Source organism: Olea europaea, chromosome 10, assembly GCF_002742605.1.
Source record: "Olea europaea var. sylvestris chromosome 10, O_europaea_v1, whole genome shotgun sequence".
Taxonomy (NCBI): Eukaryota; Viridiplantae; Streptophyta; class Magnoliopsida; order Lamiales; family Oleaceae; genus Olea; species Olea europaea.
The window spans coordinates 22,486,481-22,502,020 of record NC_036246.1 but is presented as its reverse complement, the minus strand read 5'-3'; positions in this window follow the sequence as shown (position 1 = coordinate 22,502,020).

Below are 15,540 nucleotides of genomic sequence, written 5' to 3'. Positions count from 1 at the left end.
ACTACTAGAACCTCTCATAAAAATCATCTTGTTAGTTGTGCATTTATTTCTCAAATCGAACCTAAAAATTTCAAAGAAGCTGAATTTGATTGAGTTTTTGATTCTAGCGATGCAAGAATAATTAAATCAACTTGAAAGAAATCATGTTTGGGACTTAGTCGCAAGACCAAACCATCAAATTGTTTTTGGTACTAAATAGGCTTTTAGAAAAAAAAAAAAAAAGAGATGAAAAAGGAATAATTGGGTGTAACAAGGCTAGATTAGTTGTCCAAGGTTACAATCAAGAAGAGATATCGATTTTGAAGAAACATTTGCACCCGTAGCTAGACTAGAATCTATTCGCATGCTTCTTGCATTTGCATGTTTAAAAGTTTTACACTTTATCAAATGGATGTTAAAAGAGCATTTCTAAATGGATTTATTCAAAAAAAAGTTTTTGTTAAGTAACCTTCCAGTTTTAAAGATCATAAGTATCTTGACCATGTATTTAAACTTAGAAAAATTATTTACGGTTTGAAATAAGCTCCAAGAGCTTCATATGAACGATTGAGCAAATTTCTTCTCTCAAATGGTTTTTTGATTGGAAAAGCGGATCTTCACTTTTTGTAAAAACTCATAATGAGGATATACTTATTGTCCAAATTTATGTTGACGACATCATTTTTGGTGCTACAAATATTCGTTTTTGTGAATAATTCTCAAATAGCATGAGTAAAGAATTTGAAATGAACATGATGGAAGAACTAAAATTCTTCCTTGGTCTTCAAATTATACAAACAAAAGAAGAAATTTTTATAAATCAAAATAATTACATTTTAGACATGCTCAAAAGATTTGATATGCTTATGAAAACACCCATGAGCACATTTCTAAAGCTTGACAAAGATGAGCATGGTGCTTTGGTTGATGTCACAAAATATTGAGATATGATCTGATCGGTTCTTTATTTAATTGCTAGTTGGCCTAATATTATGTTTAGTTTATAATTATGCTCTAGATTTCAATCTAATCCTAAGGAATAACATTTACGTGCCGTAAAAAGAATTTTTCGGTATCTTAGTTGAACTAGAACCTTAGGACTTCGGTATTGGAAAGGGACTCACATTGACCTAATTAATTATTTGGATATCGATTGGGTAGGATGTAATGTTGATCGTAAAAGCACTAGAGAAAATTTTTACTTTCTAGGCTTTGCACTTTTGTCTTGGATTAGTAAGAAACAAAAGTTTGTTACACTTTCCACCGCTGAGGCTGAATACATTTCGGTCGCAAGTTGTTGTGCTCAAACACTTTGGATGAAACAAACTCTTTGTGATTGTCACTCATCTTATGATCAAGTAACCATTTTGTGTGATAACACTAGTGTCATCAACTTGTCTAAAATTCTGATCTTGCATTCATGAACTAAGCATATAAAAATTCGACGCCATTTTCTTCGTGATCATGCACGAAAAGGAGATATCTTATTAGAATTTATAAAAATCGAAGATCAATTGGTTGATATCTTCTCCAAACCTCTATCTCATGATCGTTTTTCACATGTTCGAAGAGGTTTAGGAATCATGATGAAAAAAAAAGTTGAAATGAACTTAAATTCGAATGAATAGTGCATGAATGGACTTTAGAATAATCAAAGCACATTAAAAAAAAAGTACCGGACGAGTCCAACGGATTATCCAGAGGAACCTTATTTACCGAACGCATCCAAACGAATTGGTATGAACCTTGCATCTGATTTTGCAGAATATTTGGTCTCTGCCTTACGAGATGTTCGGTACACTGCGAATCAGATTTTAAAAAATGCAATCAGAGGCTGTTCTTTCCATTTTTCCCATTTCTTCAAAACTCTCCTTCCTGTTTCACTCGACTTCCCTCTTTTCACTATTCTACTTCCTCAATTGAACATCGAATCACTTAATCCACTTCTTCTATATCCTTTTTCTTCTTCAAATTTGACATTTTTCTCACAATTTCAAAATTTCCCAAATTGCTGCCCTAACTCAAATTCTCCATATTTTCATCTAATCTAATCACGAAGGGATCTAAACGCATTGCAAAGAAGACTAAAACAACTTAAAGATGGCCTTCACCACATCTTCCGACGAAGAGATGGATTTCAAGCTTGAGGTTTTGGTGAATTTGTTTGAGAAATCACCAATTTTAATAGGTAAGAATGTACATTTTTTCGATTTCATTATTGAAGCACCTGTATTTCACATTGAATTTTTTTTTTTTGAAAGCATAGGTTAGGTTTTGGTTTGCACTTTAGAGGAACACGTTACCCATGGCTTATAAAAGAATTTTATAAAAAAATGGTCACCACTCCTCGATCAGATGAATTTTCTTGTTTGATTAATAATACCCATATCACAATCACCAAATCTCTAATTCGCCATATTCTCAAACTGGATGAATGTGATATGCAAATATTTCTTCATAAAGCTCATCCGTTAATTGGGGGATACAGACCAATGCTTGTCGTCGAGTAACGGTTAAAGATTTCGAAAACATTACCAAAATTCGCGCAAAATCAACTTACATTACCATGTAGAGTTTTACAAAACATTATTGCACATGTCATTCTCCCTAGAAAGGGGCATCGAGATGAGGTGAACTTTTTTGACCTTTTGGTACTCGATTCATTCTTTGTTGGTCGAAAATTAGATTTTCGACCAATTCATTTGGTCCCATAAAGCTTGTATATTCTTCTCGATATGCCAAGGCCTTACCCTAGGCATATTGCTTGCCGAAATTTTCAAACACTTTAATGTTCCATTGCATGATGAAGCTTTTGTTAAACTCCATCCCACTAACACTATTAACAGACAAACACTCAAACGCATGAAAATCATTAAAATGCATGGTCAATGGGTGGCTCAAACAAAAGGGTTCAACCCCACTTCAGGACCTTCCACTTTGCCTTTTGAAGAAAGAGGAGAAGAAGAAGAAGAGGTGGAAGATGCTCCACAAGATTCAAGTTCTCCTCTGGGCATACTCGGCTCAAGTGCTTCACGGCCTTTGAGTGGTTGATTGACATTTACCGAGGATCACTATAATCTTCTAAATGGTCGAATTGACTTTCTTACCTCTATCATTGATGGGCTTGCCGGGTTACTTAATCAAATTTAAGCTCACTAAGACACATCCTCGCGCAGCAAGCAGAAATGCAAGCCCAGCAGAATGACTTCTACGCTCATTTCTATGCCCATTTTCCTCCACCGCCGCCTCTGGCACCTTAGGCTTCTATGACTCTTATATTTTAGTCATCTATTAGACTTTGGCTATTAAACATGTTTGACATTTTTGCTTTATGTTTTGAATATTATCTTCAATGCAAATTATTATAATTACCTTGGTTTAACTTTATTGTTAATATATGTTGTTACTTACTTTTTGCAAATTTTGTTTATGCCAAAAGGGAGAAGATTAGTGAATGATTCTACAAAAAAAGTGGGCATATTACATAATTTAAAATTTGCTTATGCATGTTAATAGGGAAAATATAAGTACAAAAAATAGGGGAAATATACATGTCTCAATATTTATGTTCCTCGTCATTTGTGCTTCATCAACTTGTTTAATTTTTATGTTGTAAATCATCTTGTTTGTCATAATCAAAAAGGGGAAAATTGTTAACCTATAGTTGACTTCTCGTTTTGATTATTACAAACAAATTAAGTTTATTTCCCAAATTGTATTTAAGTGTTGATAGAGAACATTGCAAACCAAATTTGAAGAAGGCAAAGTTCGAAACAAAGCGACGACCGACATGAAAGTAAAATCGACATAGTGAAGATTGTTATTGAAATGAAAGCATAAGTCTTACATGCATGCCAAGATGAAGAGCCTTATTGAATATGGTAGTCTTAGACTTTTCAATCTCATATGTAAAGGTAATATTCTTCAATACTTGATAATGAATCCTAAAAGGCTCAAGTGTCGATTTTACACACAAGAAAAATTATTGTATCAAAATACTTACACAAGATATTTTTTAAGATAACGAATTCAATCTTACACTATAAAATGTCATTATCTTTAAAAATCAAGTATAAACGTTCTTTAAAGTATAACCTTTGTCAAAATCATTGAAGAAAACCTTTTTTTATACAAAGCTGATGTAGCAGGCGTTCGGTAGGACCAACGGTAAATTTTTTTAACCATTCTGAAATACAATGGCCAATGAACCATTCACTACGATAGTGGTAGTCAGTATGACTCGTTCGGTAGGACAAATTTTCTGACGATTCTACAATTATAAATACCCCCTTACCTTGCATTCATAAATATACTTTTCTTGAGCAATTAATTGAGGCATCTATTGATCTTTGGTAACCTATTTCTCAATCTTTAAAAAGTCAAATTATTTGATTCTTGAAAAACTTTTTGAGTAATCAAAACTTGCAAATAATTTCTATCTCAATCAAAATTTTTAAACCAACAGTTGAACTACACTCTTTGCTATTTATTGAATTGTTGAGCCTACTTTTTTCTTGATACTTAATTGAGTTCATATCATTTATTAAGATAGAACTTAAAATTGTAATATTTTATTTTTTTGTGGGTTGTGTTGAGGTCCTGGAAAACTTAACATTGTTAAAAAAATCGATATTTCTTGGTTGTAAGTCACTGGAAGCATTGTGAGGGTTGAATTGCACCATAAGTCAATCGACAATAGTGAAAAAGGCTTTGCGCATGTCGAAGGGCTTGGTAATGGAAGACGTCGATTGTTGTTTGGATCGAACCTCCATAACACATTGTTTGAGCCTTCTATTCCCTTTTACTTACTATTTTACATATGTTACCTAACTTGCATATTATTTATATACTAATTGCTTAAATTTGTATTTATTTTCGAAAGAGATTTAGATAACCAATTCACCCCATCTTCGTTAGTCGTTCATGGGCTTTCAAACAATCAATAAGGGATAAAAATTTCAATTTTAACATCTATTCCCCTTATTTTTTACAAACCAATTTTCATCCATTCAAAGCATATCAAGCAATAGATAATTCAAGGTATATCATTTGATCATTCAAAGCATATCAAATCTATCTCATTCATTTTCTTACTTTCGACATAAGCAAAATGATAATGCGTATGAAAGTAAGAGTGTGGCATACATGATCAACTCTTTAAATTAGTCATAGGAAAGAATAGTATTCTTCCTCAATTAAACATAGAATGTCAAATATATGCAAATCGAAACAAGAGAGTAAACAAAACATTTATGGCAAAATACTTTTCAAGGTAGAGTGAAGAAATTTAACATATAAATTTCAATCAATGATGCATATAAAATCAATCATATAAAAACACTTAGTATGAATTCAATTTAACCACATACTTCAAATTCATTAATAATTCCCAAACCTCTTCAAATATATGAAAATCTATCAAATTCTAGAAGTTTAGTGAGAATGTTGGCAAATTATCTTTCCGTATTTACAAAATCTAATACAATATCCCCCTTTTGTTCATGATTTTTTAGAAAGTAATGTCCTGGTTCAAGAATGCAAGAAGAGATTTTTTGATAAATTTATGGGCTCTAATGTTATCACACATAATAGATATATGATCAAAAGATAAATGGTACTATAAAACTTGAGCACAATAGCTGTGGCCGAAATATATTCGACTTCGATGATAGACAATGCAACAAAATTTTATTTCTTACTAAATCATGATAAAAGGGCAAAGTCTAAGAGCTGACAAGTTCCGCTAGTGCTCCTATGGTCAATTGTGCAACTCGCCTAGTCGACATCCGAATAGCTAAGTAAATCAACATGAGTACCTTTAGGATACCAAAGACCTAATGTTCTAGTGCTACCAATATATCTAAAAAATTGTTTAACAGTACTAAAGTGTGAGATTGGAATCTTGCATATAAATACATACTAAATATAATATTGAGTCTATTAGTGGTTAAATAAAGAAGGGATCCGATCATATCTCTAAAATTCTTCACAAAGGAAAATGTTAGTGCCACCAAATATAATATTATCAACATAAATTTACACAATAATCATATCATCCTTTTTAGTTTTGATAAAAGTATAGTATCCACTTTCTCATTGGAAAACTATTTGAGAGAAGAAATTTGCTCAATCCTTCTTACCATGCTCTAAGAGGTTGTTTTTTTAAAGTTTGAAAATATTATACGAATGCTTGTGATTTTTGAAACTGTGGGTTACTATACAAATACTTTTTCTTGAATAAAATAATTTAAAAATACACTTTTAACATCCATTGGGTAAAGAGTAAATCCTTTGTGACAAGTAAAAGCAAGAAGCATGTGAATGGATTGTAATCTTGCAACTGGTGCAAATTTTTCTTCAAAGTCTATGAATTCTTTTTTATTGTAATCTTGGGAACTTTCTAGCCTTGTTACGCATAATAATCTCACTTTCATTATGGTTATTTTGAAAAATTTATTTTGTACCAATAACAGTTTTATCACTTGGTCTAGCAACTAAATCCCAAACATGATATCTCTCACATTGATTTAGTTCTTTTTGCATAGATAGAATCCAAAATTCATTAAACTCGGCTTCTTTGAAATTCTTTGGTTTAATTTGTGAAATGAAAGCACAATCATTAAAGTGATTTCTAGGGGAACTTCGAGTACTTAGATCTATAGACGGATCAACAATGATATGTTCTTTTGGATAAGAGGGAACAAACCTCTATTCCTTAGGAAGAGATGGATCACTTTATGTTTTGTGAGATTCAACCTTATCTTGTCACACATTTCTTTCTTTCTCATGTTGATCTTTAATAATTCTGGGATCTTCTTTGTTTTGATTTTGAATGTTCATTTGTTCAAAAGGGATCTTCGACCAACATCATTTTCAATATCTTTCTCTTGATTAAGAGGATTAGCTTCATCAAATATTACATGCTTGGATTCTTTAACAACTAAAGTTAGTTTATTGAAGATTTGATAAGCTTTGCAAGTAGATGAGTAATAAAGAAAAATTTCAAAATCGAACTTTGAATCAAATTTTCTTAAATTTTCTTTAGTTTTTAAGATAAAAACATTTACAACCAAACACTTTAAATTAATCGATATTGAGAATTCTATTTTTCAAAGTTCATATGGAGTTTTTGTTTTTTTTCAACTAACCAAATTCCTTTTTACAATATAGCAAGTAGTGTTAATGTCTTCGGCTTAAAAATATTTTGGTAAACTATTTTCATTTAGCATAGTCCTAGCACTTTTTTGTAATGTATAATTCTTCCTTTCTACTACACCATTTTGTTGATGAGTACTGGGAGCCAATAATCATGTTCATAGTCATTATTATTGCAAATATTATCAAATGCAATATTGTCAAATTCTCTACCATGATCATTCCTAATGGCAATAATAGTACACTCCTTTTCATTTTGTATCTTTTTACCAAAATATTTAAATGCATTCAAAGCTTCATCTTTTGGATTTAAAAATAGGACCCAAGTAAATCTAAAAAAGTAATCAACAATGACGAAAGCATAATGTTTGCCACTTAAGTTTGCAATTCTAAATGGTCCAAAAAGATCTACATGGAGAAGTTATAAAGGTCTTGTAGTTGAAGATATTTTATTTTTGTTTGAAAAAACTATTTGTTTGTTTTCCAAATTGATATGTATGACAAATTTTAACTTTTTCATATTTCAAAATTTTGGAAATTTTTTAAAGTAGATCTATGCTAACATGATCTAATCTTCTATGCCACAACCAATTATTGTATTTTGAACTTGATAAACATTTTTCTTCACTTTCAAATTCAATATTTATGACATATACATCCTTACTTCGGCTTCTTATAAACATTGTCTCTTTTGATGTAGCATTCTCAATAAGGCACTTAGAAGAATTAAATTTGATGTGATAGCATTTATCACATAATTGATTAATATTAAGCAATGTATGTTTGGGGTTATTAACTAATACAACATTTTTAATAAAGGAAGATGAATGATAACTAATATTTCCAATGCTAATATTTTTCCTTGAGCATTATCTCCAAAGATGACAAGACCTTCATCATTCTTTTTGAAGCTTGACAATAAAACTTCATCTCTGGTTATGTACTTTGGGCATCCACTATCTAAGAGCCATTTGATCTTTATCTTCTTTGATAATAGCAAAATTTTTTTGGTCTTTGGTACCCATACAACGTTGGGTCCTTTGTAGTTAGAGTTAGTGGACTTTTGAACCCATTTATAGTTGCCTTCAAAATGTAATCTCTTTTTGTTAGAACAATTAAAAGTTATATGCCTATTTTTATTGCAAAAATACGTGACATTTGAAAGAGGGGAAGTAGAGGCTTTGATAAAGAAATTTTTGAGAGATTTTTGTTTCAAGAAAGATTTATATCTAATTCTTCCTTTGTTAAAAACATATTTTTTTTCAAATTCTCCAAGAAGTTCATTATATGAGGTAGATGATTTATTATATAAAGAATTGTCATTTTTGTACCTTATCTTTAATAGCCATGAAGTACATGTTGACAACTTCTAAACTTTCATCTTTTTCATGGTTATCGTCATCACTTTCATTTCATATTGGTTGGAGTGCTTTCTTTTGAATGAATCTCTTATTGTTCGAACATTTGGTTTTTTGTGATCGTGTTTGCCATAATCATAATAAACGATATTTGTACTCTTTTCTTCATCATTTTATTTCTCTCTTGGAACCATCGATTGTTGAGAAAATCTCTCAATTTTTCGACAAGCAGAACAAGGTCATCAAAATTTTCATCATTTATGTTTTTATTTGTAGTGCTTTCATCGATTGCCATCTTTAGCTCATATGTCATTTGATACGGCCCCATCTCGAATCACCCTAATTGACCTGACACATGTCGTGCGTCGATAGTAGATACAAGCAAAGTGCTGGACCTACCACCAAGGCAATCTTGATCTGCTTTGACTATGACGAATTTTTAAAAGAATTTTGATAGTGTTTACTATGAAATATAGACTAAAGCCACTTGAACAAAAATTAATTTTCTCAAGTATACACATATAATTTAAAATAGGGTATACAAACCCTTTCAAATACAGGTTATTCAAAATAAAGTGCACAAAAATGAAATTTACACTTCTTAACAAGCCAGAAGACTCTAAATGTCCAAAATATTCAAAAGATACCAAATATGCAGTGAACCCATGATATGGATACAATTTATGACAAAAATAAATGTATCCCAAAAATATGAACTCTATAAATTGACAATATGAATCATATAAATAACGACTGTGTGGCTCAGCTAAACAAATCAATAAGCTCCAATGCTGCTCAACTCAACTACTATGTGATAAGGAAATGGTGAAAAATATACGAGCTTGTAACTCAATTTGTGGATATTTCGCAAATAAGTTTATATTTTCCATTTATGCCAACTTTCTGAAATCTGGTATATAATAAAAATATCATTTACAATACTATAAGCTAAAATCTTTTTTCTTTAGACTAAATAAATTAAATTTTGTAATCTAAAATTCAATAAGCTGTATATTACTGAAAATCATACCATTAATCTCAATATTCTAGTCATACGCTCGCGGACCTGTCCAAAGACTGTAATCTGGTTATAAAGTATGAAAACTCATTCACAATAGTGTAGAGCAAGTAAAATAACTATAACTGATTATACACTGTGGAAAAACATTAATACAAGTGCAGATTAGGGTAAAATCATTTGGGTACTTTCTAATGGTTTTAAAAATAACTTTAGATATACTGAAATATTTAATATTCATATAACATGCTAATAAAATGATTTAATTGAACTGGATTTAACTTTAAAAGAACTAACTATAAAACTCATTTTATTCTAAAAATCATGTTATCAAACCAACTATATGAAATAACTAACTTTTCGATATAATATAAATTTAATAAATACTTATTTATGAAAATAAGCTTTTTCACTCACATAATACAAGCTATAGACTAGGATGGTTGGTAAGCTTTTCCAAACTCGTCGTCATCACCTGAAATAAGTTACAAGATAACCAATTTAGCTACTACCAAATCACAAAATAAATAAATAAATAAATATTTAATATCTAATTATATTATACTTAAACTAAATTTCTTGAAACTTGAATAAATTTCCAATTTCCAATTTTTTTTTTTTTTTTTTCAATCAGTTGGAGCCAATTCCACTTTTTAATTCCTTTACTAATAAATAATTAATCAAAATAACCTTCATCCAAAGCATAAAAATAATTATCCTATCTTCCATCTAGTGAAAACTTGTAATCATACTTGCATCAATTTACTTTACATCTTGTTCCATAACTCATTATTTCAAATAATCATGTCAACTAATACCTATATTTCTACTAATTATACATACCTAATGCAATTAAAATCTAGGATTTGCCCAAAATTGATATTTTACCTTAATGTATATGAAAAGTAACCAATCAAGGAACTTCAATAAAGAATGGTATTCATTTCTCTTAGTTTGTAATTTATACCAACAAATGAAAACCCTAAAAATTAGTTATAAATTATGCTACACCTCTTGGAGAAATGAGACAAATTGAAGAATGAAATTTAAATAGCCAAAGCTACCTTTTTTTTTTCCTTCTTTCCTTTTTCTCCTTTTCTTTCTTCTCCGCCCGTTTTTTCCAGCTTCTTCTATGTGTATCTATCAATGAAAAATGGGTTATGGTTACACATATACCACATGTCCTCTACTATCCAACAACCGCAAAGAAAGTCCTCCAACCTTCATATAAGACCACATTCAATCCTTAAATTCCAATAATATATAAGTAAATCCCCAAAAATTTATTTTGTCCATCTTAAACATTCAAAATATTTATCATATAAATTCAACCCATATAAAATAATTTATTAAAATTAAATCCCTATTTGACTTTGATTTTGACAAGTCAACTATTGATTTTTAACTAAAAAAATTTGGGTTGTAACATCATTAATGTTCCATGGAGCTCCTTCAATAGATATTTGTTGATGTCTATAATATTTCCTTTCCAATATTCTAAGAGGGACCTACGCATTTTACTTATAAGTTTACCATCAGTAATTTTTCGATTATAGCCTTTAATGCCATTTATAATATTGGTAAAACGAGTAATCATATAAACAATGTGTTCATTTTGTTTCATAAAAAAAAAAAAAATCAGATTCTTTAATCAATAGATCGATCTTAGTTTAATTCACTTTATCAGTACCCATGTGTGTGATTTATAAAGCATGCTGCATATCATAAGTAGAATCACATGTACTAATACGATTAAAGTAGATTTTTGGCTTAGTATCTAAAGACATTTTTCATTTATCTTGATCATCGTACTCCTCTTTAAGTTTTGAAATAGTTTCTTCCGGTTTGGCATCAACTTTATTAACTTTTGTAGGCTAATAAGAACCAAATTCAATAACCTACCAAATATCATAATTTATTGATCGAATTCTAGCCTTTCAATTATTATAATAAAACCACCAAAGAAAGGAGGGCAATTTGTAGAATGATCCTCAAGATTTGAACATTGAAGTTAGCCATTGCTCAAGATTATAAATGTGTTAATTTCAAAGTGAGTATCTTGCTTTGATACCAATTGATAGCCCAAAAATGACTAAATAAGAGGGGAGTAAATTGATTTTAAAAACTTTTTCAAGAATTGATCTTAACTAATGCAAGTTTAGAACAAGTAGATCAATCAAATAATAAACTTACCTAAATAACGATAAGTAAAAGAGAAAAGATGATGTAAACAATATATCTACGTCCTTTGTTATCAAGCTTTTCATCATGAGCAAAGTCTTTCACTATATTGATTGACTTATGATGTAACCCTGACCCTTATAATGCTTTTGGTAACTTACAAACAACAAGTACTGATTTTTAAACGATATCGAGCTTTCAATGGACCTCAATATGACCTACAATATTGAGCTTTCAAGTAACCTCAATATGACTCATGATAATAAGCTTTCAAGGGGCCTCAATATAACCCACAAGTTTAAAGAAATTTATGATCGATTGAATGAACGATTCGATTGATGATCAGGTCAGGCTGGTTGATTGTCGTTAACGAACTTGTTCGGCCAATTTTTCTATTTTGACCTGTTTGATATAATCCGAATGTTTTGAGAAACGTGGACTTTTGGAAAGTGATTCAACTAATTTTTCAAGGTATATGATGATTTAAAATATTATCTAAGTTCAAATATCATTTTGAAAATCAATTATAACTTGATCAAAACATTTTATGCAAATGATATCAAAATACTTTTTGGTGCAAAAAAATAGTTTAATGTATAAAAAGACTTTTGAGCTTAAACCACTCATTCCTAAAGATCAAAGTATCAGTACATTTACATTTGAACTAAAAGCCTTGTCTTTTACATATTTATTTGAAGTTTAGCTCTTCGGCTCTCGTTTTGACCTTTCTTTAAAGTTTTATTTTTAAGCTCTTTTCTTGAAGGCTTGGAAACTAGACGACGATATTGACCTTTTTTCTAAATCTGATTTGTAATGATAGTCTTGATCTTTTGATGAAGATCGATTGGCTTTATCATTTAATCCTTTGAAAACTATAATCACTTAAACTCAATTTGTCAATAAATAAGATTATTATTATTTTTTGGTTATAATCAAGACTTTTTGGTTATAATCAACTACAAGTTAATAGAAAACATTTGTCGCTTTGATAGGAGAGGTGCAAAGCATCCCAAAGGGAGCCTACCTTGAACCCTACGAAGTAGGACCATTTTCTCGTGGCATGGATGAATCATTCACCATGCGAGGAAGTCATTAACATGGATGAATAATCCAACATGTAAGGAAGCATGTATCGCTTCGACATGAGATATATGAAGTATCCCACTTAGATCCCTCCTCGAACCCTACGAAGTAGACCCCATTTTTATTGGCATGGATGAGCTATTCAATATGCAAGAAAGCTTTTGGTATTAATGAGCCACCTACTATCCACCGTCCAAGGAAGCATGTCTTTGAGAGGAGAGGTGTGAAGTATCCCAAATGAGGCCCACCACAAACCTTATGAAGCAGACTTCATTTTCTTTTGCTATGGAAAAACTATTCCATACAAGATGTTCATATTTATCACTTTAACATGTAACTCATGTAGTCTCGAAGGGAACTCACCTCTGATATCTATGAAGCCGACCTCTATTTATTCCTTACTTCTCATCTATAGAGCAATTGCCTATCTTCTAGAGCCTTTTCCTCAAAGTAAGGACCTCGCTTTTGCACCATCTATGCTTGTATAGCTGCTACATAAGGTCTCAAAATATCATCAACAACATAAGTACCCACATTATATAAATATCCATAGTTGAATTGGAGAACTATTGTGTTGTGCCTTGTCACAACCAACAAATGGGCACCTCACCAATATGGCCTCAGCAAAGATAAAACACTGTATGCCAGAGCATCACTTTTCCGACAACCACATTCATACCATGTTGCAATCATGGGAAATATCTTTCACATTGAACCTAAAGTTCATGCATTATATAAATATCAATAGATTGACTTGGGAGACTATCGTACGCCTCATTCAATGAGGCTCCAAACAAGGACCACGTAATAAACAAGAGTAAAAGAATTAGGCCTGTATTCATTGTAACTATCTTACCTGCCTAGCTAATGCCATTAAGCATAGGTAATTAAAGTGATACATTGTATCAATTGAGGCACCATGTCAGAAGCCGACCCTCCATGACCGAAGTGAGGTGCTACGACTTGCTGTAGAGTAAATTGAGGCAATTAGCCTCTTAATGAGAAAAGACCACTCTCACTTCACCGATTCCAAGAGATCTTTCGCATAAGATCTTTCTATGATTTATTAAATTGACATCTCGGCAACAAATATTTCACAATTACTTGGCACTCTAATTTTCAAATGCCAGAACTAGGCTACAAAGTGGCTACTTGTCAGAAGCATTAAATGTCATTGTACATACTTAGTATTGATAGAGTGGTACCTAAGAGAAGACACATCGATCATGAGGGTGAGGTCACTTGTCATTTCATCAAATGGTAGTCATTGTTATCTTCTAATATAAAAGCTCACACTCGTACAATTTGAAGCTAATACACATTCTAAAGTGATATTGCTCTCTCCGATATTTGTTGTCTTATTAACTTTTGGTGCCTGAACACCATTGTGGCTTATATCTTTCGCATGTCCCACTTCCAATTATATGACTGGCTTGATTGTTGGAGTATTTGCAATCACGTCCCCTCACCATCGAAGAAGGTCACATGCTCTTAATGGTTTGTCCAAGTGTATAGGAGGTAGCCAACATGGATGTGAGTAAATCAAAATCTGTAAACCATGTCATCTATGTAGAATATAGGTCAATAGAACTTAATAATGACAATATTGTGTAGGATACGTATGAATTATGTCGGCAATGACCAACCACAATTTAATTTGTGAAGCTATAATTTTTTTTTTCATTATTGAGTTAACTGCATGTGATTCTCAAATTTTAAATCAATATCACTTTATTTTTTATGTTTCAATTTTTGTCAAATTCATCGGTTTGAAATTAATGCACTTTTCATTTCCATATTTTACTAAACATGATGAATTTACCCTTAATCCTTTTTTTTTTTAAAGTACATTACATTCTCAAATTTTAGTCATATAGCAAATTTTGTCACTCTCCAATTTGCCATCAAATGTTAAATTTGTAAATTTCTTTAAATAAATAAAGCAATAAAATAAGAAAAAGTTATAGAGGAAGTCCCATAACTTTTTAAAAGCATATATAAATATTGCTTAAAATAATTAAATACATATCAATACAAACACAAAATAAAAAAAAAATGTAAACATTTTGTCTTTCTTATCCAAATTCATCCACTAGACCTAAACAACGAAATTGTCAAATCGCAAAGTCGGAAAAAAAAATTGTTTTATCGAAACCATTGGTTTGGATCCACGTTAATTCATCAATATTTTGATTTTCAACAGAACCAGTTTGGTTTAGATTTCAATTTTTACAAAACATTTCAAATTGCCAAACGGCCTACAAAAACAAATTTAAAAATAAAATAATTTAAATTTGATTTAGCCAATTAAAATTAACACATCTCAATTAAAATGACTTGATGGATTACATAAACAATCATTGTGTAGATTTGACTAATGAGCCTTTCGACATATTATTTTGGTGAAAATTGAATGCAAATAAGTATAAAATTATATCTCAAATTTTCAAGATGTATTGGTCATTCAAGTATCCACATTTGCTTCTTAGTTAGCATTCTCTACTAGTAGTCGAAATTTCAATTCCTTTAGGCGTTCAACAAGTCCAAAGAAGGTTGAGGTAGTGATTTCCACTAAGAATTAATAGCATAGCAACAGGGACGGATCTAGGATTGGATCCACGACTGGGCTACAAAATTTCAAACCGGGTTACTACGTGGAAATTTTTTTTAATACATTAAAAACTGATTTTTTACCCAAAAAAATAAAAATAAAAAGTACCTTAAAAAAAATTCTTGGACCGGGGTGGGGGGGGGGGGGGCTACAAC